Raw genomic sequence first — 26,794 nt, 5'->3', positions numbered from 1 at the left:
GGCCAAAAAGCTGGCGCACCTATGAGTTTTTAACGATTACTCACTGCTGGAACTCTTGGTGTGGTGAGTAGATCCATTTTCAGGACTTTGAATTTTTTTCAACGTCCTCCAGAAAATGGATCATAATGGGGTGGGGCTTAGACTCAAAGCCAGGCTGACTGGCTGAAAATGGGTCCGCCGCTCTCAATCAATGTGGTGATGTCACAGCATGTATATGTCACCACGCTCTCTCCCCTCTGTTAAAGGCCACCAGGGAGAGTTTCGTCTGGGCCAGCGGACTGGCACCCAAGAGGGCTGCCAGACTGCCTGTTGGTGGCCCGGCTGAACCTAGGCCAATATTTTGCCGGCCGATCGGCAAATTGGCTGGCAAAAATTCTTCCATTGCGGCAGTGGCAGTGGGCCTTCCCCTTCAAGGGTGGCCGCACTGCCGGCTGCATACAGTCTTCAGAGGGTGCACAGAAAAACCTGCCAGGGGCACCGCACGGTGGGGGATCAACAGATCGAGCTGTAAATGGATAGGTAAGTATTTATTTTATTTTAATTTGGTGGTGCATCTATTGGGCGGGATGAGATCCAGGCCAAATAATCCCCACCCTGAATTTTGATCAGGTCGACCTGTTGACCCCAAAGCAGCGGCCATTCGATTTTTAGGAATGGCCGCCGCAAACAGGTTTTTTGCGGGTCTCTTTGAGACCCTGAATTTTGGCCCCAGTGATTCTTCATCCATCACATGAGAGGGCAGCTTGTTCCAGAGATCTACTATTCTCTGTGAAAAGAACCACCTCCTGACATCTAACCTAGCTCTAGCCTTATACAACTTAAATGTGTACCCCCTGGTCCTGCCTAAACTATTTAATTGAAATAAATGGTCAGCTGGAACACTGTCTATTCCTTTCATTATCTTATAAACCTCAATCATATCCCCCATAAGCCTACGTTGCTCTAAGGTAAAGAGTCCTAACTCTTTTCACCTAACTTTGATAACTACAATGCTTTAGAATTGGAATTAGTTCAGTGGCCCTCTTCTGCAGCCTTTCCAGACCCTCAATATCACCCATGTGAGGAGACCAAAACTGGGCACACTATTCCAAGTGCGATCTGACTAAGGTCTTGTACAAGGATAAAACAGTATGCCTCGTCTTATACTCAATTGTCCTATGAATACACCCCAACACCTATTTACTCTAGATATCGCTGTACGACATTGCTTATGTACCTTCAAGGATGTATGCACTAAAATGCCCAAATCTTTTTCTATCGCCGGTGTTGAAGCTGGTTTACAGGCATATAAATATCTTGAAATTCGACTGAATACTTTTAGGAATTAATACATTTAAAATAAATGGGTTAATGCTCAGTTAGACGAATTTCATGCCATAATAAGTTGGTTAGCTACAGCGCTTCTCAAACACAGAGACACCTCATAGAACTTTATAGAAACATAGACATAGAAACTTAGAAAATAGGTGCAGGAATAGGCCATTCGGCCCTTCGAGCCTGCACCACCATTCAATGAGTTCATGGCTGAACATGCAATTTCAGTACCCCATTCCTGCTTTTTCGCCATATCCCTTGATCCTCCTAGTAGTAAGGACTACATCTAACTCCTTTTTGAATATAGTTAGTGAATTGGCCTCAACAACTTTCTGTGGTAGAGAATTCCACAGGTTCACCACTCTCTGGGTGAAGAAGTTTCTCCTCATCTCGGTCCTAAATGGCTTACCCCTTATCCTTAGACTGTGACCCCTGGTTCTGGACTTCCCCAACATTGGGAACATTCTTCCTGCATCTAACCTGTCTAAACCCATCAGCATTTTAAATGTTTCTATGAGATCCCCTCTTATTCTTCTGAACTCCAGTGAATACAAGCCCAGTTGATCCTGTCTTACTTGATATGTCAGTCCCGCCATCCCAGGAATCAGTCTGGTGAACCTTCGCTGCACTCCCTCAATAGCAAGAATGTCCTTCCTCAAGTTAGGAGACCAAAACTGTACACAATACTCCAGCTGTGGCCTCACCAAGGCCCTGTACAACTGTAGTAACACCTCCCTGCCCCTGTACTCAAATCCCCTTGCTATAAAGGCCAACATGCCATTTGCTTTCTTAACCGCCTGCTGTACCGGCATGCCAACCTTCAGTGACTAATGTACCATGACACCCAGGTCTCGTTGCACCTCCCCTTTTCCTAATCTATCACCATTCAGATAATAGTCTGTCTCTCTGTTTTTACAACCAAAGTGGATAACCTCACATTTATCCACATTATACTTCATCTGCCATGCATTTTCCCTCTCACCTAACCTATCCAAGTCACTCTGCAGCCTCATAGCATCCTCCTCACAGCTCACACTACCACCCAATTTAGTGTCATCCGCAAACTTGGAGATACTACATTTAATCCCCTTGTCTAAATCATTAATGTACAATGTAAACAGCTGGGGCCCAGCACAGATCCTTGCGGTACCCCACTAGTCACTGCCTGCCATTCTGAAAAGTACCCATTTACTCCTACTCTTTGCTTCCTGTCTGCCAACTAGTTCTCAATCCACGTCAGCACACTACCCCCAATTCCATGTGCTTTAACTTTGCACATTAATCTCTTGTGTGGAACCTTGTCGAAAGCCTTCTGAACGTCCAAATACACCACATCAATTGGTTCCCCCTTGTCCACTCTACTGGAAACATCCTCAAAAAATTCCAGAAGATTTATCAAGCATGATTTCCTTTTCACAAATCCATGCTGACTTGGACCTATCATGTCACCTCCTTCCAAATGCGCTGCTATGACATCCTTAATAATTGATTCCATCATTTTACCCACTCAGGCTGACCGGTCTATAATTCCCTGTTTTCTCTCTCCCTCCTTTTTTAAAAAGTGGGGTTACATTGGCTACCCTCCACTCCATAGGTACTGATTCAGAGTCTATGGATTGTTGGAAAATGACTGTCAATGTATCTGCTATTTCCAAGGCCAGTGAATGAAGAGTAGACAAAGAGCAGGAAATAAAAACGTTACATTTGTACTGCCTGCTGTATTCCATGATTGCTGAGTACAGCCAGCGCTACCCACGCTGTTTATCAGCTGCACACATCGGCAGTGGGCCTGATATCGCGAGTGGCTAGTGTTAATTAAAGGCAGCCCATACCTCTTAAAGGGGAGAAGCATTGTGGCTGCAAGAAATGGTGGGAGTGACTAGAAAACAGAATCTGGGCTCTGATACTTTGAGTAATGGCTGGATGTGCGAGAAAGCGTGCACCAGGGTTTTCAGACCTGCACTGGAAGTCTTGGTGGAGGAGATGGAAAGCAGGAGAGAAGTCCTATAATTGCATTGGGGCAGCAGGCCTTCCAGATCGAGGCTCAGGAGGCAGTAGGAACAAGTAGTGGCAGAGGTCAATGCCAGGAGCGTTGCTCCAAGAACATGGACGCAGTGCAAGAAGAAGTTTAACAATCTCAAGGTGAGTAAGTTCATCTTCAAATGGCATAGCCTACCAATTGCACCACTAGCCTCATTCAACACACTACATTCCCATCACCAATCTACCAACAATATCAATCAGTGCTCAATCCTAAAATTCATGTCCTTTACCTGACTCTCACACACTTAGCACTGTTGCAAGCCTCGCACCCACAACTCACAGCTCACACATACCGACAGCCAATCAACCATAAGCAGCCACATCACCTAATCCTATTGCAGTACACTTACTGATACACTTCCCTCTTTGTTGCAGGAAAAGGTGGTACATAACAGCAGGCAGCAGCAAAAAACTGTAGGAGGACAAGCACGCCTGCATGTTTTAACCTCATGGAGGTGACATGCTTGACATCATGAGGCCATGGCCACTGGCGGGGCTGAATCAATTGATGATGAGGGTATCTGAATATCTAATCCTCTTATCCCACTTCTTCCTCATCCCTCAATCACTTCTGAATTAGAAGCTGCAGATGGTTTAAACACGCACTTCTTGCTTTCTCCTCTCCCTTCACCTTCTCTGTTTGTCATTTCAGATACCCAAGAAATGGAGTCTTCTCAGTCAGTGGAGGAAGAGGAAGAAAACAGTGAAGATGAAGAGACACCTAGGATAGGATAGATGAGGGTTCTGCACGTGATGAGATACCAAGCACAAGAGCGCAGGACCAGTGCAGGGAGAAAAGCTACTGCAATTGCCAGCTCACCAGAGGGCGAGGTCGCACCCTGGCAACTGTCTGAGGCTCAACCTCGGTGGCACATTTAAACCCAAGGTGAGATTCCTTCCACATATCAAGACCATCATCAAGACCTCCTACTTCTACTTCGGTAACATTGCCTGACTCCACCCCTGCCTCAGCTCATCTACTGAAACCCTCATCCATGCTTTTGTTACATGTAGATTTTACTATTCCAATGCTCTCCTGGCCAGCCTCCCATCTTCCACCCTCCAAAGTTCTGCTGTCCAAATCCTAACTCGCACCAAGTCCCATTCACTTATCACCCTAGTGCGTGCTGACCTACATTGGTTCCCAGTCCAGCAACGCCTTGATTTTAAAATTCTCATCCCTATTTTCAAATTCCTCCATGGCTTTGCCTCTCCCTATCTCTGTAATCTCCTTCAGCCCTACAACCCTCTGAGATCTCTGTGCTCCTCCAATTCTGTCCTTTTGCATATCCCCAATTTTAATCACTCTGCCATTGGTGGCCTTGCTTTCCGCTGACTAGGCCCTAACTCTGTAATTACCTCCTTAACTTCTCTGCCTCTCCACTTCTCTCTCCGCCTTTAAGACACTTCTTAAAACTTACCTCTTTGACCAAGCTTTTAGTCACCTGTCCTAATATTTCCTTATGTGGCTCGGTGTAAATGTTTTAATGATAATGCTCCTGTGAAGCACCTTTGGACGTTTTACTACATTAAAGGTACTATATAAATGCATGTTGATGTTGTTGTTATTGTAGTTCTACTGCAGAGGACTCATGAGGACTTTGATGGGTCAGGCTACAGAAGAAGGCTGAGAGGTGTGCATAACCAAATACTTGGTACACGGGAAAGCCTGTCCGAAAGCCTGTGCACAATGTCAAGGAGCATGGAGGAGTCCAGCACAAACTTGATACAGGGCTTTGCGCAGAGCTTAGAGCCCATTCTTTCCAGCCTGGAAAGGGTGGTCACCTCTATCAGCACAACTGTGGAACCAACCATGATACTGCATCTGATGGTGTATGCCACAGCTTCCATTGCAGCACAAACAACTTCCATCAAAGGTCTGAGTGCTGCAGTGACAGCTCAGACTGCTGCCATCGTGGCTCTGGATACCAATGGAGCTTTGAGTTAATCACAGCAGTCCATCAATTTCTTCTCCAACAGATCAGCAGGATTGTTGAAGTGCTGTCACAGGAGAATGGCAGTGGCTCCATGGAGCACAAAACTGCTTTCCACTCTTAGGATGACACTATTCGTGTTCCTGTAATATAAAGCTCCACCTAGTGCACTACTGCTCCGCCTACTGGACTACTGACTACTGTGGTAATGCAACAGTTCATGTAAATACAATAACAGCATCATGTGACAAGGTTACCTGAAAAGTTCCTGAATGGAGCCATCTTGTATGTGCTTTAGTGATGTCATAAGAATATATCACATTGGCAACTGACAATAGGATAATCGAATTTCCAGGCCGAAATTTGTGTTGGTGGCTGCCAAACAACAGAGAGACTTTGAGAGGTTCTTTGTTTTGCAGCATAGCTCAATATCCAAGGTAAATTACAAGCACATTGTTGACATTGCCAGAGTCAAGATGGCCGCACCTATGGCACTAATACGGTGCTTGGGTGAGTCCCATCAGAACTGAGAGACTTTCGGAGCGTGTGTGGAGTGGCTAGAAATGTTTTTCACCGCAAATAGTATTGCCGAAGTCCCCAATGATGAAAACCGTAACAGAGTGGTGTTAGAAAGAAAACAAGCTATTTTCCTGACTGAGGAAGGCCCCGAGGTGTATGAAACCCTGAAAAATGTGCTTGTTCCCATCAAGCCAAAGGACAAGCCACTGACAGGGATTAGAACAGCACTACAGTCCTGAGCTCCTGGAAATTGCTCAAAGTTATCATATTGGAATACAAAATCAATTAACTGACGAGAGTATCAGTGAGTACATTGCAGCATTAAAGAAGCTATCCATTCACTGTCATTTCCTGAACTCTCAGGACTGAGCATTGTGTGACCGCTTTGTTTGTGGGATGAAAAATGAAGCAATCAGAAGAAAGTTGTTGACAACCCCTACCTTGACTTTTGATTTAACTGGTCAGACAGCTATGTTGAGGGATATGGCCGACCAATAGTCCCAAGAATTTTGCACCATTTCCAGTCATCAGACAGCCAAGGTGAATTGCCTGCAGGTTAGAAGTAAAAGGCAATTGGGCCCCAAGGCCTCACCAACTGGCCAAGGTAACAGCGCATGGAAGTCCCAGCTACCTGGGACAACACATCGCTCAAAGCTGTCGATATGTGAAGGCAGAGTTTTTCTTCTGCAAGAAAACTGGGCTACTGCGAAGGCCGAGCTGGTGCTGGTAGCTCGGAGTGCTTCAGCTTAGAGTGAGAAAACAAGAGTTTGGTAAGTGGGCGAGTTAGGTGAAGTGGGGGCGGGAGGTGATGCTTTGCCTTGTTTTTCCTAACTTTTTCCGCAGAGCAGCAGTGTACCGAAGCGGGAAAGACCAAGGCCTGAGAGTGGGGATAAAAGTCACAGCAGATCACAGCATACGGCTAGTGTGATCTCCTGGAGTAGTTTCAATCACCTGGTTGGGTCGGAGAGAAATTTTCCCAGATTTTTTCCCTAATTGGCTTGGGTTTTTATGTGTTTTATTGCCTCTCCCAGGAGATCACATGGCTCCAGGTGAGGAGAACTCGCAGGTAAGGCAGGTAAGTGATTGGTAGTGATTGTGGGCTAAGTTTTTCTTTAAATTAACATATAGATAATAACTAAATACTAAAAACTAACCTTTATTTGTTTAACTCATTTAATAAACTATATAGGGTAAATACTTGATTAACGCTCAACTAATTAATGAAATAATATAATGGGAAAACAGGAGATGTGTTGCTGCTGCAATATGTGGGAGCTTCTGGATGTTTTGGTCCAGGGTGACTACATCTGCGAGTGCCCCTTCCTTCCCAGCCCGCGCCTCCCTCTCTAGTACTGCCGTCTGGAACACAGAGCGTCCCACCATCTCAGCCCATGCCTCTCTCTCTAGTACTGCCGTCTGGAACACAGAGCGTCCCACCATCTCAGCCCGCGCCTCTCTCTCTAGTACTGCCATCTGGAACACAGAGCGTCCCACCATCTCAGCCCGCGCCTCTCTCTCTAGTACTGCCGTCTGGAACACAGAGCGTCCCACCGTCCCAGCCCACGCCTCTCTCTCTAGTACTACCGTCTGCAACACCGAGCATCCCACCATCCCTGCCCGTGCCTCTCAGTGCAGTGGTGCCACGAGGCAGACCCAGGCAGAGGAGAAGGAGATTGGGGACATGCTCTCCTGTGATGCAGCGTGCAACAGATGCGGCTCAGGTTGTGGCATTGGATACCAATAAGCTTACCTGATCACTCATCATTAGCGTCAGTGCAGTGGGTGAAGAGGTGACGGTCCTGACGGGAGGAATAGCAGTAATGACACAGGAACTTAGGGAGGGAATGTCCAAGGGAGTGCAATCGATGGCACAGGCCCTCATGGAGATAGTTGCTGCATTAAGGGCACACAGCCCCGCCAATCAAATGACACCCCCATGAAGAAGTGAACATTCACTGAGATGTGGATGAGACATGGTTGCAGCCTTTCTTTGCTGCTTTTGTTCTTGTTCTTGATGTAGCTGCAGTAGCATTTTTCAAATTGAAATTGTTTTGTAAGTTTTGTAACTTTACAACTTATAAGTGATCTTAGGGTTTTTAAGTGATCTTATAATATAAATGCTCTCACTTTTTGTAATTTATTAGATTTTGCACCTAAAAGTGATCTTGAAGTTTAAGTGATCTTAAGAGTGTAAGATTTTTCACATTGAAATTGTTCTGTAACTTTACAAGTTTATAAGTGATCTTAAAGTTTTAAGTGATCTTCAAGAGTCATATTAAAAAGTAAAGTTTGATACAACAAATATTTTATTACAGCGACGTAAACTTTTCAATAAAATATTTTTTCATTAAAACTGAATCATCTTCCATTAACACAACACAACGTAGGAACAACTCCAAAGAGTAAACATGTCCATGCACAACAGTGGTCGCAGAGCCCTCAGGCATCAGTAATTGAAGCGTTCACGGATGAGCTGCTGGCGCAGGACTCGGACAATCGTTAAAGGAGCACGATGGACGGTCCTCCTCCGACCTCGTGCTCCAGCATCAGGCACTTGCATGCTTTCCTGATCATCGTCATCCTCCTCATCCTGCTCTTCCAAAACACTATCATCAGGCACTGGCCCCTCATGTGGGTCTTCTGGTTCCACTACCAGCTCCTGCTGCCTCATGATGGCTAAGTTATGGAGCGTGCAGCATACAACAGTGAAGTGACTGACAATCTGAGGAGAGTATTGCAAGTGGCCTCTGGAATAGTCCAGGCATCGGAAACGCTGTTTCAATATGCCAATGGTCCTCTCAATGATGCTGCGCATCGCAATGTGCGCCATGTTGTATTGACAATCAGCTTCTATCCGTGTCACGCGTATGGGCGTCATGAGCCAGGTAGTCAGGCCGTACCCTTTGTCTCCCAGTAGCCAGCTCTGCCCTTCTGGCTGCTGCTCAAACATGTCAGATATAATGCTGTCGCGTAGAATGAACGCATCATGGGTGCTGCCAGGGTATCTTGCATCGACTGACATGATGCGCTGCTTGTCGTCACACACGAGCTGCACGTTGATGGAATGGAAACCTTTTCTATTCCTGTACTGCTCGGAATCCTCCACAGGTGCTTGCAAGGCTATGTGGGTACAAAGAGGGATGAGGTCCTACGAAACGAATTTAAGGAGCTAGGAGCTAAATTAAAAAGTAGGACCTCAAAAGTAGTAATCTCGGGATTGCTACCAGTGCCACGTGATAGTCAGAGTAGGAATCGCAGGATAGCGCAGATGAATACGTGGCTTGAGCAGTGGTGCAACAGGGAGGGATTCAAATTCCTGGGGCATTGGAACCGGTTCTGGGGGAGGTGGGACCAGTACAAACCGGACGGTCTGCACCTGGGCAGGACCGGAACCAATGTCCTAGGGGGAGTGTTTGCTAGTGCTGTTGGAGAGGATTTAAACTGATATGGCAGGGGGATGGGAACCAATGCAGGGAGACAGAGGGAAACAAAAAGGAGGCAAAAGCAAAAGACAGAAAGGAGATGAGGAAAAGTGGAGGGCAGAGAAACCCAAGGCAAAGAACAAAAAGGGCCACTGTACAGCAAAATTCTAAAAGGACAAAGGGTGTTAAAAGAACAAGCCTGAAGGCTTTGTGTCTTAATGCAAGGAGTATCCGCAATAAAGTGGATGAATTAACTGTGCAAATAGATGTTAACAAATATGATGTGATTGGGATTCCGGAGACGTGGCTCCAGGATGATCAGGGCTGGGAACTCAACATCCAGGGGTATTCAACATTCAGGAAAGATAGAATAAAAGAAAAAGGAGGTGGGGTAGCATTGCTGGTTAAGGAGCAAATTAAGGCAATAGTTCGGAAGGACATTAGCTTGGATGATGTGGAATCTATATGGGTAGAGCTGCAGAATACCAAAGGACAAAAAACGTTAGTGGGAGTTGTGTACAGACCTCCAAACAGTAGTAGTGATGTTGGGGAGGGCATCAAACATGAAATTAGGGGTGCGTGCAATAAAGGTGCAGCAGTTATAATGGGTGACTTTAATATGCACATAGATTGGGTTAACCAAACTGGAAGCAATACGGTAGAGGAGGATTTCCTGGAGTGCATAAGGGATGGTTTTTTAGACCAATATGTCGAGGAACCAACTAGGGGGGAGGCCATCTTAGACTGGGTGTTGTGTAATGAGAGAGGATTAATTAGCAATCTCGTTGTGCGAGGCCCCTTGGGGAAGAGTGACCATAATATGGTGGAATTCTGCATTAGGATGGAGAATGAAACAGTTAATTCAGAGACCATGGTCCAGAACTTAAAGAAGGGTAACTTTGAAGGTATGAGGCGTGAATTGGCTAGGATAGATTGGCGAATGATACTTAAGGGGTTGACTGTGGATGGGCAATGGCAGACATTTAGAGACCGCATGGATGAACTACAACAATTGTACATTCCTGTCTGTCGTAAAAATAAAAAAGGGAAGGTGGCTCAACCGTGGCTATCAAGGGAAATCAGGGCTAGCATTAAAGCCAAGGAAGTGGCATACAAATTGGCCAGAAATAGCAGAGAACCCGGGGACTGGGAGAAATTTAGAACTCAGCAGAGGAGGACAAAGGGTTTGATTAGGGCAGGGAAAATGGAGTACGAGAAGAAGCTTGCAGGGAACATTAAGACGGATTGCAAAAGTTTCTATAGATATGTAAAGAGAAAAATGTTAGTAAAGACAAACGTAGGTCCCCTGCAGTCAGAATCAGGGGAAGTCATAACGGGGAACAAAGAAATGGCGGACCAATTGAACAAGTACTTTGGTTCGGTATTCACTGAGGAGGACACAAACAACCTTCCGGATATAAAAGGGGTCGGAGGGTCTAGTAAGGAGGAGGAACTGAGGGAAATCCTTATTAGTCGGGAAATTGTGTTGGGGAAATTGATGGGATTGAAGGCCGATAAATCCCCAGGGCCTGATGGACTGCATCCCAGAGTACTTAAGGAGGTGGCCTTGGAAATAGTGGATGCATTGACAGTCATTTTCCAACATTCCATTGACTCTGGATCAGTTCCTATGGAGTGGAGGGTAGCCAATGTAACCCCACTTTTTAAAAAAGGAGGGAGAGAGAAAACAGGGAATTACAGACCGGTCAGCTTGACATCGGTAGTGAGTAAAATGATGGAATCAATTATTAAGGATGTCATCGCAGTGCATTTGGAAAGAGGTAATATGATAGGTCCAAGTCAGCATGGATTTGTGAAAGGGAAATCATGCTTGACAAATCTTCTGGAATTTTTTGAGGATGTTTCCAGTAGAGTGGACAAGGGAGAACCAGTCGATGTGGTATATTTGGACTTTCAGAAGGCTTTCGACAAGGTCCCACACAAGAGATTAATGTGCAAAGTTAAAGCACATGGGATTGGGGGTAGTGTGCTGACATGGATTGAGAACTGGTTGTCAGACAGGAAGCAAAGAGTAGGAGTAAATGGGGACTTTTCAGAATGGCAGGCAGTGACTAGTGGGGTACCGCAAGGTTCTGTGCTGGGGCCCCAGCTGTTTACACTGTACATTAATGATTTAGACGAGGAGATTAAATGTAGTATCTCCAAATTTGCGGATGACACTAAGTTGGGTGGCAGTGTGAGCTGCAAGTAGGATTCTATGAGGCTGCAGAGCGACTTGGATAGGTTAGGTGAGTGGGCAAATGCATGGCAGATGAAGTATAATGTGGATAAATGTGAGGTTATCCACTTTGGTGGTAAAAACAGAGAGACAGACTATTATCTGAATGGTGACAGATTAGGAAAAGGAGAGGTGCAACGAGACCTGGGTGTCATGGTACATCAGTCATTGAAGGTTGGCATGCAGGTACAGCAGGCGGTTAAGAAAGCAAATGGCATGTTGGCCTTCATAGCGAGGGGATTTGAGTACAAGGGCAGGGAGGTGTTGCTACAATTGTACAGGGCCTTGGTGAGGCCACACCTGGAGTATTGTGTACAGTTTTGGTCTCCTAACCTGAGGAAGGACATTCTTGCTATTGAGGGAGTGCAGCGAAGGTTCACCAGACTGATTCCCGGGATGGCGGGACTGACCTATCAAGAAAGACTGGATCAACTGGGCTTGTATTCACTGGAGTTCAGAAGAATGAGAGGGGACCTCATAGAAACGTTTAAAATTCTGACGGGGTTAGACAGGTTAGATGCAGGAAGAATGTTCCCAATGTTGGGGAAGTCCAGAACCAGGGGACACAGTCTAAGGATAAGGGGGAAGCCATTTAGGACTGAGATGAGGAGGAATTTCTTCACCCAGAGAGTGGTGAACCTGTGGAATTCTCTACCACAGAAAGTTGTTGAGGCCAATTCACTAAATATATTCAAAAAGGAGTTAGATGAAGTCCTTACTACTAGGGGAATCAAGGGGTATGGTGAGAAAGCAGGAATGGGGTACTGAAGTTGCATGTTCAGCCATGAACTCATTGAATGGCGGTGCAGGCTAGAAGGGCCGAATGGCCTACTCCTGCACCTATTTTCTATGTTTCTATGTTTCTAATCAATGCAGCCCTGTACCTTTGGGAAGCCAGCAATCCTGAAGAAGCCCACAGCCCTCTCATGGATCGCTTATGCGGTCAGTGGGAAATTGATAAAGTCATTCCTTTGCGCATACAGTGCAGCCGTGACCTGGTAAACACAGGCATGTATTGTACGTTGAGAGATAGCGCACACATCTCCAGTTGTAGCCTGAAACGATCCCGAGGCATAGAAGGCAAGTGCAGCTGTTACCTTCACTTCAACAGACAAGACAGTTGGCATTCTGCTTCTGGGCTGCAAATCTGCTCTCAGCATATCACAGGTCTCAACGACAACTCCTCTGAGGAAACACAGCCTTTTGACACAATCAGCCTCGTTCATGCCAGGTACGAGCACCTGGCTCGATATTTCCGACGTGGGTAAGGTCTCCTGCCCATCAGCCTATGGGCTATGACATTCCTGGTGCGGTGAGCTCTAATCAATTCTCTTCTATGCGGTGAATTGCTGGCGAACCATTGCATAATCCGTGGTGTTGACAATGCAGCACCCATTCTGCAATTACAAATTTAAGTTTCAAACTGGCTGTCTGGCTGTCTTTGCCTGTCCCTGGCCGAATGGTCTCAGCCTCCCTCGCAGCTCGAAGGCTGCTTGCTGTGTCTTCGGCTGCCATCAGCCACTGCCACCGCCCCTATCCGGTGGCCGAATGGCGTCAGCTTCCCTCGCAGCTCGAAGGCTACTTGCTGTGTCTTCGGCTGTCATCAGCCACTGCCACCGCCCCTATCCGGTGGCCGAATGGCCTCAGTTACCCTCGCAGCTCGAAGGCTGCTTGCTGTGTCTTCGGCTGCTGTCGAGCCACTGACGCCGCCCCTGTCTCCGACATGGAAGGCCTGCCTGAAGCACTGCAGCTCGAAAGCTGCTGCTGCTTCACACAGGTAGGAATATTCAATATTTTGCCTTTGCTTTGTTTATAATTTTTTAGTCAGGATGGCTCTTTATTTGTATAAGTAAGACTGTTGAATGCTTGTAAAATGTAATTACTTCCCTTCCCCACCACCCGCTGCCCCCCCCCACCGCCCCTCATTCCCTACGCCTGATTTGTAACCTACGCCTTATTTCTAAAGTGTAGGCAAGAATTTTCTGAGCGTACAAACATCTAGACTTACTCCATTCTAAGTTAGTTTGGAGTAAGTTTTCACTGCCTAAACTTTCAAAACAGGCATAAGTGGCCGGACATGCCCACTTTTGAAAAGAAAAATATGTTCCAAAATGAAACTGTTCTAACTGACTGGAACTGGAGCAAACTAAACGCAGGTTACAAAAAAATTGGAGCAACTCAGGCCGAAACTTGACCCCAATGTTTCTCTGAGGCATCATTGGCTACCTGTTCCACAACGGATGCCATGTTAATGGATTCCCTTGCCAGTTTAGCGGTCCCATACTCAGGGACCAGAATGGCAAAGAACCTCTCTGTTTCTGTGATAGCTCTCTTAGGATGGCTTAAATGTTCCGACAGGGACTTTATATGATACATATATGGCACAATGTAGGCTAAATAGCAGGATCCCGTCCAATTCTGGGGCCACACACCCAATAGGTGCCATTATAGGCAATGAATGGTAGCTGTTTCTTTGTCAGCAACACTCCGGGGCCTGTCCAGGCCTTTCCATCTGTTTTATTCAGAATCCCTATTATGTTAAGAACTCCCACATCGGCCCAGTTTGGACGGTTCTGTGGCTTGATTAATTTTAATATATCGCATATTTTGGCCCCCCCGTCATGTTTCTAATCAGAAAGACCGATTCCCCCGGTCTTCCTACCCCCGCTGTATTAGTGATAACAAATAATGTGGGCCGTTTGGAATTATTGTAGCATGGTTGGTACCCCACTTCAAGGGTAGTCAGATTATAACCTGCTGACTTCCATTTAGGTGCCCAGTCTTCCGTATCCTGAAACGCATTGCCTATTTTGTTTTGATTAATTATCCACTCAGCCATTTCCGAGATATTCAAGGAAATTGGCCTCAAGGGAATCCCTCCCTTTGAGTGAATAGGAATATGTGCACACATCCAACAAAACTCGAAATGTTACCTTGTTTGGCATAAATGTATGACACATGTAAAAAAGTATTTACATGTAATTCCCTGGGTATTTCCCTACTATTTCCCTTTGGTGCAGAAGGTCGGCTAGTAAGAAGTAGGCAAATGCCTAGAATACCTACAGTCAGTAGTGCAGTAAATTTATACATTTTGGCAAGAAGTAATTGTCCTTATCAGATTTCAGCTTAAGTTACGGGTGCTCGTTTAACGTATGAGGCGTGGATCCAGGCTTTCTTTCCTTGGACTTTAACAGCTGCCTGGGTGGTCAATAACACTTGATAAGGTCCCTCCCACTTGGCACCCAAAAGTTCTTTATGCAACTTTTTCACATAAACCCAGACTCCCGGGATGATGTCGTGTCCTCCTTCGGGTGGATTACCCCAAGCTGCCAATACTTGTCAGGAAACAGAACTAATAGCATTGGTTAGGTTCTGACAGTATGATAACAAAGTGTCACTCATTAAGTGAACATCAGCTTTCCGTAAGTCAATAGTTCCTGGCAGCGACATGGGTCTTCCTGTTATAATTTCAAACGGGCTTAGGCCTGTAGTTCTGTTCGGGGTTGCCCTAATGCTACATAGCACTATTGGGAGAAGCTGGGGCCATGGTGTTCCTTCTTGGTGATATTTGGCAAGGCGTTGTTTCAGAGTTCAATTCATTCGCTCTACTTGTTCTGATGATTGTGGATGATAAGGACAGTGTAAATCCCACGTAATGTTCAGTAACCTACAGACTTCTTGGCAGACAGCACCTGTGAAGTGTGTTCCCTGATCTGAGTCAATGCTACTCGGGACTCCCCATCGGGGAATGTAATCCTTACACAAGACCTTTGCAGTGGATTGGCTGTGGCTCTTTTAGTTGGGACAGCTTTGACCCGTCTAGAGAATCTGTCGACCATGACAAGAATGTTAGTGTATCCTTGGCATGGAAGGAGAGATATATAATCGACCTGCATATGCTGGAATGTTCCGACAGGGGCAGGGGGCCTCAGTTGGGGCATTACCTTGATGGGTCCAGAATTATTTTTCTGGCAGACCACACAGCGGTCTGCTACCAGCTGGGCGTGTTTTTTAAATCCCCTACCCCACCAGCTTTTCTGGAACCATGCCGTCATCTGTTGTGAGGCCAAGTGTCCCCACGAGTGGATCTGTTGGGCTAAAAAAGGCATAAGCGCTTGTGGCACGACTGGCTTGTTGGTAACTCTTTGTCTCCAGACACCATCTTCGCATAGCTTAATTCCTGCCTCAATCCATGCCCATTTTTCCTCTTGGGAGCATTCGCCTTGCATTGTTTGAAGGTCTCGTGTCAGAGTCCTGAGTGCTTTCAATCTGCAAATCTGTGTTGGTTCTTCTGGGGGAGCGCCCTGTGAGGCGGCATCTTTAGCTGCCTGGTCGGCTGGGGCATTTCCCTGAGCTTTTATGGTATTTTCCTTGGTATGGGCCTTACAATTCAGGATGGACACTTCCTGAGGTAATTGTATGGCCTCCAGTAAGTCTCGGACTTCTTTTCCATTTCGGATAGGTATACCAGCACCAGTGAGGAATCCTCTTTTCCGCTATAACAGACCAAAGTCGTGAGCGACTCCAAAAGCATAACGCGAATCTGTGTAGACATTAGCTGTCTGTCCTTCTGCTATTCTACATGCTTCTGACAGGGCCTGTAACTCAGCCTGTTGTGCTGACATTCCTGAGGGTAAACATCCTTTTGCCACTACCTCACATAAGGTTGTAACTGCCCATCCTGCTTTTCTGGTACCATTGTCAACAAAGGAGGAACCATCTGTAAACAGGATGAGGTCTGGGTTGTGCAGAGGCTCCTCTGCTGCTAAGGCTGCTTCTTCTGTTTCTTTTAAAATCTCCACGCAATCATGCTCTTCACATTCTCCCCCCTCTTGCTCCCTCTATTCTGACATCGGGAGCATAGTTGCGGGATTAACCGGGCTGGCCTGGACGATATGGAGATTAGGAGCTTCCAAAACTGCTGTCCAACGGGTCCATCTAGCTGCCATCACCTGCGACATTCTATTCATAGACAGCAAAGCATGTAAGGTGTGGGGACACTTGACAATCAGCTTTTGGTCGAGGACTAGATCCGCAGTGATCATTACCGCTCGACATGTAGCTTCCATGGCCCTCAGCCAACTTCCCCATCCGAGGGCTACCGCATCCAGTTTTGCCGAATAATAGCCAATAGGTCTTTGCCGATCCCCATGTTCTTGTGTCAGTATAGCTGTCATATATCCTTCTTTCTCATGGACAAACAGGGTAAATGGCTTACCACTGTCGGGGATTCCCAGAGCCGGTGCCGAACACAAGGCCTTTTTCAAACTCAGGAAGACCTCTTGCTATTCCTTAGTGAGGGTGATGGCTTTTTTAGAGGCACGTTTCCCCTTTAAGATATCATTCAATGGCTGAGCAAGCTGTGTGAAGGAGTCAATCCAATTTCTGTTAAAGTTACACAATCCCAAAAAAGACCATAGTTCCTGAATAGTGGTGGGTTTTTTAGCAGCCCGAATGGCTGCAGTTCTATCCTGGGTAAGTTCTCTCTTTCCTTGTGAAATCTTTTGTCCCAGGTATACAACCTCTTCTTGGGATATTTGTGCTTTGTCGATGCTGGCTTTATGTCCTTTCAGCCAAAGGTGGCCCAGCAAAGCTCGTAAATCTTGTTCATGCTGTTCTTCTGTGTTTGAAGCTAGCAGGATATCGTCTACATATTGGATGACTGTGGATGACAGGGGAGGTAATTCTCACAAATGGCTTTGTAAAGCCATGTGGAATACCGTAGGACTGTTATGGAAAACTTGCGATAACCAGGTCCAAGTATACTGTTGTCCTTGGACAGTGAAAGCAAACCACTGTCGAACCTCCGGTGCCAGAGGCACCGACCAAAATCCGTTGGCCATATCTATAACTGAGAAATATTTATGTTCTGGTTTGAGGGCATTAAAAATGGTGGCGGGATCTGTGACCAAAGGAGCTTTTTGATCAATACACTGGTTAGCCAAGTCTCATTAGATTTCTGTACCGGCCACACGGGGCTATTTGAGGAGCTATGTGTTTTAATCATCACCCCTTATTTCTCCAATTGCTGAATAACAGGTAGGATTCTCGCGATGGCAGTTGGATTGATGGGATACTGTTTAGTGCATGGAGGCTTGGTCCCGGTAAATGACGCAGGCTCCATCCGGAGTAGGCCACAATCATTCTTATCTTTAGCCCATATCGGGTGTTCCTTCCATTCTTCTTTCTTCAAAGTTCTAATTGACCGTGTCACCCGACCATCCTTGAAATGCAACGATGAATCTACTTGGATTAGAACGTCCATTCCCAAAAGAGGTTGGTCTACTGGGACTATCCAGACCGGCGTGGTTAGTTCATGTGGACCCAGCCCTATAAGTACCAGTGTTGTCCTTTTAATTTCCATTTTGTGGCCCCCAACTCCATAGGCTGTACATGCCCTACCATCCAACGACAAAAAGTCTCCATATTGTAGGGGTAAGCATGTTAATTCCGCCCCTGTGTCAAAGACAGTCCACATCCTTATCGCCCACACTCACAGTAATATATACTCATCTCTCCTTTGTTGTATTAGTGCGAGGAGAGGGGCCAAGGCGGGCTCTAATCGCTTTTTGCTATCCCAAGTAACTCTTTCTGTTGTTGTATAGTCAGTCGCTTAAATGCTTCCATGAGGTCTTTATCTTGTAACAAGCCTGGTTTGTTGGCTGAGTTGTATCCCTGACCACGTCCTCTTCCCCGGCCACGATCTTGCTGTTTCGCCCTGCACGTCTTGGCCCAGTGACCTTCTTTCCCACAATAATGACATTTTTCGGGTAATTTTCCTAATGACTGTTTATCGGAATCCTGGGATTTCCATCCCATAGCCTGCACGGCTCGGACTTTAGCTCCCATATCCCGATCTACTTGGTTACGTCGATCCACCAATGCTGCAAAGGTAGTTCCTCTACCTTCCCAGTCCGTTAACACTATCTTAAGCATTTTGGACAGTTCTGGCTTTAGACCTGCCACAAAAGTTGCTATGAGGGGTCCAAACACTTGTTCATCCATTTCCTCATCCGTATTATTCATACCCGAATGTTCTAACCACTCGTCATATTCCAGGACCTCCTCTGTTGCTTTCTGTTGGCAGGCCACAATTTTTCCCCAGTCTGTCTTAGCTGGACTGAAGGTTTGCAGCCAATGTTTAATCGCATCCTACCCTGCCTCTAATTCTTGCTCATCCTGCCCCAAAACTTCTTCTACCTTTTCGTGCAATTTTCTTCCTTGTGTTCTTGGCACCATTATGGTCAAAATTTGCACTCCGTCCCAGGGATGAAGTTGATATATATTTCTTAGGCAGTCCAATTGTTTCCACGTTTTCACTCCCACTTTCTTTGGATTGGGCAACTCCTTGGACCATTTATCAATTTTCTCTGGGTCTGCCAGATCATGAAATAAGTATTCTGTATACTCCCTTTTCTTCGTTCTTTTGTTTCCGTCCTCAGCCGCAGTCTCTTCTGATTTGACTACAACTCATTTTTTTTAAACGGGGCAAAGTGCACCCCTAATTCTTCATCCTCCGACCCTGTATCAGTGGAGGACTCAGAATCCGTATCTATTCCTCGGTCGTGTCTTCAGGTTTACGCTTTTAATTTATCCAAACATGGGTACCCTGGGAATTGACCGATACATTTTCCTTTTCCTATTACTGTCTCTTGACCTAATGATTTTTTCCATTCTTTAATTTCACCTTTAAGATCTTTAACTTCCGCTTCCGGCTTTTCAAGTTCAAGTTTTTTCTGTCTTAGTTGTTCACAAACCGTTTGCAATTGGTCCTTTGTACTGGTCAGGTCCCGATCATGTTGGGACCGCATCATGATTTCATTCCGCTGTCGGATCTGTCCCATAATGGCTAGGGACCATCTGGTTCGTTCTTTATTTTTCATACGGGTCATTTTTCCCAAGACCCCTTTGATCTCGTCCAAGGAGCATTGTCCTTTGGAGGTACCGTACATTTGTTCGATCTTGATACAGGTTTTAGATAAGTCGAATTGTTGCTCTATGTATTCTTTCAACTGTTGGAGGATTTCGTCTATCGAAACCTCAGGTGGGGCCCGCCCGCCTTTAACAGTTGTAGGTAATTCTTTGCTCTTATCTTCTGCTGCCACAGTACTGATTTCTTTACTAGTCGAGTTGTAGGCTTTCCAGCCGGGTCAGTGGGTTGGTAATTAATTAACTAACACACTGACAAAGTTAGACGTCTATATGGGACCTCGAGCCGACTTCGCAAATTGGAGGCTTTCGGAATCGCATGGAGGGGGGGTGAATTTAGGCAATTGACCGAGGACTTTTATAAAAAGGAGTCCTTACCTCAGTATGTAGGTCCGATGTCCAAAATTCAGTTTCTTCCCTCAGCGATCCTGTTCATGACGCCAAAATTGTTAGATCTCTTAATTTTCAATGAGATTCAAAATCCGGTTGTAGGTTTAAAGTAACTTTATTTTAGCAACGGCAACAGATTCTTGGCAGAATTCCAGGTCTTTGTTACACTGGCAGCACATGTCTGAAAATGGCTGAATTTATATTGGATTAATTTACAACAATGAACTCGCCCTCTTTGATACTATTGGCTCAATAGTATGTGTTGTTAACTCATGGTTGGCTCTCAGCCCAAAGTCCTGAGATGTCAAGTGTGATTGATGGCCTAATGCATCGTGCCAGTTCACACGTTCGCAATCTAACTGCTGTCTGTGTTTTCTCCCAACTTAACAACTTGCTTGTATTCTCTATCAGTCACGTTACAATTACGATTGCATTAAAAAATGAAAATATTACTTACACTAACTACTTGACCAAGGTCGTGCCATTTCTTTTTACACTGGCTTCCAGATCTCATGGTATGCACCACTGCGCAGTAATCTTCTGCAACTTGGTTCCAGCGTTTCTTCATTTCTTTAGGTGGCACATTTATGCGACCTCTGTTGCTGTTATCTAGCTCCTGCCATCTCTGCTCAATGACATTGACTAATATCTCCACTTCCTCATGCAAGAAATTCTTTGTTCTTGGTGGACGTTGTTCCATTGCTGTATTGAATTGACACTCTTATTTTTCAAAACACACAGTCGTTAATTTGCATGCACCTATGCAGCACCTGTTCTGGAAGTTTAGCAGCGAAAAGCAGCGCTCACTGATTTCAGCAGGTGATTTATTCAACAGTGCTGCTAAAAGCACTCCTTCAGCCACCAAAGAATCACCAAAATTCAATCCCAAGCCTTTCCAGAGGTCCACGAGACAAATCAGCATTTTTCTTTAAGTTTCTTTAAAAATGGCCGTGTGTCAATGTTTCTGGGCTACTGCGCATGCACACGCGCTCCAACGCGCACGCGCAGGGCTGCCGGCACAACGTTCCCTCATTTGGCTTAGCCCCGACCCCCTCCACTTGCAGAATCGGCGCAACCCTGTGGCTCTGCCCCCCGCTGCTGTCTGCGCGCTGCGCCGAGCTCCCAGGGACCAGCAAGGAGCCCGAGAATTACGAGGTTGCTTTTTTTCGCGCTTTTAGGCGCGAAAAATGGCGTCCATGTCGGGGCTGCTCTGTTCAAGGCGTGGCCCGAAACTTGACCCCATAGAAACATAGAAAATAGGTGCAGGAGTAGGCCATTCAGCCCTTCGAGACTGCACCACCATTCAATATGATCATGGCTGATCATGCAACTTCAGTACCCCATTCCTGCTTTCTCTCCATACCATTTGATCCCTTTAGCCGTAAGGGCCACATCTAACTCCCTTTTGACTATATCTAATGAACTGGCCTCAACCACTTTCTGTGGTAGAGAATTGCACAGGTTCACAATTCTCTAAGTGAAGAAGTTTCTCCCCATCTCGGTCCTAAATGGCTTACCCCTTATCCTTAGACTGTGATCCCTGGTTCTGGACTTCCCCAACATAGGGAACATTCTTCCTGCATTTAACCTGTCCAATCCCGTCAGAATTTTAAATGTTTCTATGAGATCCCCTCTCATTCTTCGAAATTCCAGTGTATACAAGCCTAGTCGATCCAGTCTTTCTTCATATGTCAGTCCTGCCATCCCGAGAATCAGTCTGGTGAACACCCTCAATAGCAAGAATGTCCTTCCTCAGATTAGGAAACCAAAACTGAACACAATATTCAAGGTGTGGCCTCACCAAGGCCCTGTACAACTGCAATAAGACCTTCCTGCTCCTATACTTAAATCCTCATGCTATGAAGGCCATTTGCCTTCTTCACCGCCTGCTGTACCTGCATGCCAACTTTCAATGACTGATGTACCGTGACACCCAGGTCTCGTCGTTGCACCTCCCCTTTTCCTAATCTGTCAACATTCAGATAATATTCTGCCTCCCTGTTTTTGCCACCAAAGTGGATAACCTCACATTTATCTACATTATACAGCATCTGCCACGTATTTGGCCACTCATCTAACTGTCCAAGTCATCCTGCAGCCTCTTAGCATCCTTCTCACAGCTCACACTGCCACCCAGCTTAGTGTCATCTGCAAACTTGGAGATATTACATTCAACTCCTTCATCCAAATCATTAATGTATATTGTAAATAGCTGGGGGCCCAGCACTGAACCTTGTGGTACCCCACTAGTCACTGCCTGCCATTCTGAAAAGGATCCGTTTATTCCTACTCTTTGCTTCCTGTCTGCCAACCAGTTCTCTATCCACGTCAATACATTACCCCCAATACCATGTGCTTTAATTTTGCACACCAATCTCCTTTGAAAGTTCAAATACACCACATCCACTGGTTCTCCCTTGTCCACTCTACTAGTTACATCTTCAAAAAATTCTAGAAAACTTGTCAAGCATGGTTTCCCTTTCATAAATCCATGCTGACTTGGACCGATCCTGTCACTGCTTTCCAAATGCGCTGCTATTACGTCTTTAATAATTGATTCCAACATTTTCCCCACTACCGATGTCAGGCTAACTAATTTCCTGTTTTCTCTCTCCCTCCTTTTTTAAAAAGTGGGGTTACATTAGCTACCCTCCAATCCATGGGAACTGATCCAGAGTCAATAGAATGTTGGAAAATGACCACCAATGCATCCACTATTTCTCAAGCCACTTCCTTAAGTACTCTGGGATGCAGCCTATCAGGCCCTGGGGATTTATCGGCCTTCAATTCCATCAATTTCCCTAACACAATTTCCTGACTAATAAGGATTTCCTTCAGTTCCTCCTTCTTGCTAGATCCTCGGTCCCCTAGTATTCCTTAGTGAAGACAGAACCAAACTATTTGTTCAATTGGTTTGCCATTTCATTGTTCCCCATTATAAATTCACCTGATTCTGACTGCAAGGGACTTACATTTGTCTTCACTAATCGTTTATTCTTCACATACCTATAGAAGCTTTTGAAGTCAGTTTTTATGTTCCCTGCAAGCTTACTCTCATACTCTATTTTCCCCCTCCTAATTAAACCCTTTGTCCTCCTCTGCTGAATTTTAAATTTGCAGAGAAGGTTCACCAGACTGATTCCTGGGATGGCAGGATTGTCGTATGAGGAGAGATTGGGTCGACTAGTCCTGCATTCACTAGAGTTTAGAAGAATGAGAGGGGATCTCATTGAAATGTATAACATTTTGAGTGGGTTGGATAGACTGGATGCTGGATGTGGAGAGGATATTTCCCCTGGCTGCGAAGTCTCGAACAAGGGGTCACAGTCTCAGGATATGGGGTAGGAAATTTAGGACCGAGATGAGGAGAAATTTTTTCACTCAGAGGGTGGTGAACCTGTGGAATTCTCTGCCACAGAAGGCTGTAGAGGCCAAGGCACTGAATATATTTAAGAGGAAGATAGATAGATTTCTAGAAACAAAAGGCATCAAGGCTTATGGGGAAAAAGCAGGAATATGGTGTTGAGAAAGAGGATCAGCTATGATCATATTGGCGGTGTAGTCTCGAAGGGCCGAATAGCCTATTACTGCTCCTATTTTCTATGTTTCTATGTTTCTATGTTTCTATGCTGACTGACGAGTAAACCGATGTTCAATGTTATAAGTAGAAATCACCAGAGACTACATAGCATTGAAGAGAAGCAACAGGATGAGGAGGTTCTGGAGATACACGTCATCAGGAGCACGAGGATAGCTAACAACGATTCGCAAAGTATCATCATCCAAGTAGATGATACAGGAACCAGGATACCTATGGAAATCGATACTGGTGCATATGTGAGCATAGGATCGGAATCGCTATATCTTGACAAGTTCAGTGATTTTCCACTGGAGAATACGAAGTTAGAGCTGCGAGGCTACTCAGGAGAGCAAATCCCTGTGGTAGGACGTATCACCATACCGGTGAAATACAAGGATCAGTTTCAGAGCTTGCCTCTCTTAATAGTGGCAGGAGACAAGCCTGCCTTGATAGGTAGAAATTGGTTGGGATCATTGAAGCTGGATTGGAATTAGATTGTTCGTGTTGAAACGAGATTTGCATCAAAGGATGATGTCATCAAGCACTATCCGAAGGTGTTCTGTGAAACAGGCAGTCCGATTCAAGGCTTCAAGGCAAGTGACAGAGTACAGAAGGATGCTAGACCAGTTTACTGCAAGCCATGTCCTGTGCCATATGCACTCAAAGGAGAAAGTTGAGCAAGAACTCAAAAGACTAGAAACTGAGAACATTATCTCTAAGAGAGATCTAAGTAATTGGGCTACATCCATTGTTGTTGTACCTAAGTCAGATGGTAAGGTAAAGTTGTGTGGTGAATATAAAGTATTTAGATGACATACTCATTTCAGCACCAAATAGGCAAATCCATAATATCGTATTGAATGAAGTGCTCAAATGGCTAGAGAAGCACAGAGTATGAGTGACTGCTCGTAAGTGCGAGTTATTTCAAAGCTCAGTAGAGTACTTAGGGCACAGAGTAGACAAAGATGGATTACATCCAACCAAGGGAAAGCTGGATACAATTAGAAATGCACCCATTCCCAAGAATGTCACTGAACTTTAATCATTTTTGGGTCTTTTGAACTATTATGGGAAGTTCCTACCAAATTTGGCTACAGTGTTACATCCACTGAATGAGCTGTTGATAAAACAGGTCCATTGGAAGTGGTCAGAAGAATGTGATGCAGCAATCAAAGATTGTAAAAGCCAGTTGGTAGAGAGCACCATGTTAGTTCACTATGATGTATCTAAGTAGATCAAGCTAGTATGTGATGCCTCTTTGTATGGAGTTGGGGGAGTGATCTCTCATGTACTAGTTGTGGGGTGGAGAGACCAATTGCTTTTGCTTCATGCACTCTCAGTGCCAGTGAGCGTAATTATGCGCAAATCGAAAGAGAAGCTTTGGCATTGATTTTTGTGGTAAAGAACTACCACAGATATTTGTATGGTCATAACTTTATCATCATTACTGACCATAAGCCTCTGACAGCAATCTTCCATCCAAAGTCCCCAGTTCCAACCTTAGCTGCCGCCCAAATGCAGAGATGGGCTTTGATTTTGTCAGCATATAAGTATGACATTAAGTACAGAATGTCAACTGATCACAGTAATGCTGATGCTATGTCCAAGTTGCTATCCCCATCACAAGTTACACCCAATAGGGATGAAGTGTTCTATTTTTCATACATTGATGAACTGCCAGTCACAGCTGAAGAGATTGGTAGAGCAACCAAACGTGACCCAGTTATGTTAAAGGTCTATGAGTGCATAGCACATGGCTGGCCAAACCAGATATCAGAGAAAGATATACATCCATACTTTGTTCGTAGGAATGAATTGTCAGTGGATAAAAATTGGATCATGTGGGGTGCAAGAGTGGTTATCGCAGATAATTCAGGTCCAAGTTGTTAGGAGATCTTCATGACCAGCACCTGGAAATGTGTTGACTAAGAGTTTTACACACAGTAACTTATGATGGCAAGGTCTAGATAAAGATATAGAGGCCAAAATTGCCCCTTTCCTTGAGGCCTGTTACCACCGCAAATCAGCAGTCACACTGCCGACTTTTGGTGGAATGGCCACTGCCAAATTGCCCTTCCAAGTTTTCCCAGCGGTGCCCCGGTCCCCCCATTAATGCTCTGCTGCTGCTGATCAGTGTAAGACATGTCATCACCATGCGCACCACCAATCTAACTCCCCGACGCCGACATTCCTCTCAGAAAACCTTTGGCCCACCCGGCGATGCCAAAACAATCTTTTCCCCAGTGGTCCAGTGAGACTTTGGCCTTCCGCAGTAGCAGTGTATCGTTCCTTAATGGGGAGGGATCACTGCCACTGCCGCCATGTTTTTTTTTTGTCGGCCGACTGCCATGTTGGCCCGGCTGAAACCCTCCTTGGTGGCCCAGTGGGCCGAAGTTTAAAAAGCGCGAAGGCTCTCTCCTTTAAGTGAAGGGGAGAGCCACGGTGACGCGATGCCGTGATGACATCAGCGCGGCGGTGAATCCGCACCCGCCCCCAACTTCCTCCCCTCAGTTGCTGTCACCACCATGTCTTTGCCCCTCAGGTGTTGTAACCGCCCCCATTTACACCGACTTCCGAATCAACACAAAAAAAACCCAAAGAGCGCAATTTTGCAAAAGAGTGGACCTGAATTGCAACTGCAGTAAAAACCACCAAAACAGGGTGGGAGTGCCCCACTTCGGGCGCCGGACAACATGCCAATCGGTAAGCAAGAAACCACCATCAGTACCATTACAGCCATGGAAATGACCTCCCAGGGTGTGGCAAAGGTTAGATGTAGATTATGCTAAGCTCGAAGGACAACAATTGTTCATTGTGATTGATAGCCATTCAAAGTGGGTAGAGGTGTTTCTGATGCAGAAAATAATAAATAAAACACTCGACAATTTACAAAGATTGTTTTCTTCATATGGCCTCCCAGAAAAAATTGTGCCTGATAATGGGCCACAATTTTGTTCAGAAGAATTTGCGCAGTTCACGAGCAGAAATGGTATGAAACATACCAAGGTTCCACCGTACGACCCTGCTCCAAATGGTGCAGCAGAGCACACAGTACAAATTGTAAAACGCGCCCTGACCAAGCAAATGTTGGATCCAAATCCAAAGAATGACAGTTGTCACTGGACCACAAACTATCAAATTTTCTAATTACTTATCTTCATACTCCTCATACAACTACTGGTAGAACACCAGCAGATTTGTTTCTCAAACGATAGCCACAAACTAGGTTCTCATTGTTAAAGCCAAACTTGGCACAGTCAGTAGAAGAGAAACAATTAAGACAGAAAGAGAATCATGATAGAGGTAGAGGTAGAGTAAGAGAAAGAAGCGTGAAATTGAACCAGAAGGTGAGAGTGAAGAACCATCACCTTAAATGGTTAAAGTGGTGAGCAGGAAGAATAGTAAAGATATGTACCCCTCTCAC

At 45.5% G+C, this 26,794-nt stretch overlaps 1 protein-coding gene across 1 annotated transcript in view; it reads right to left on the bottom strand.

Moving 5' to 3' along the window:
- hs1bp3 (HCLS1 binding protein 3) overlaps positions 1-19,940 on the bottom strand; it is a 206,074-nt gene extending 186,134 nt beyond the window's left edge. The window contains exon 1 of the mRNA XM_070885081.1: positions 19,779-19,940. The gene's annotated coding sequence lies outside the window, so the exon portion shown is untranslated. The remainder of the gene's footprint in view (positions 1-19,778) is intronic.
- Positions 19,941-26,794: the final 6,854 nt, after the last annotated feature.

This window comes from Pristiophorus japonicus, chromosome 7 (genome assembly GCF_044704955.1).
Source record: "Pristiophorus japonicus isolate sPriJap1 chromosome 7, sPriJap1.hap1, whole genome shotgun sequence".
NCBI lineage: Eukaryota > Metazoa > Chordata > Chondrichthyes > Pristiophoridae > Pristiophorus > Pristiophorus japonicus.
Note: the sequence above shows the minus strand (reverse complement) of the source record. Positions and strands in the feature narration are given on the sequence as shown.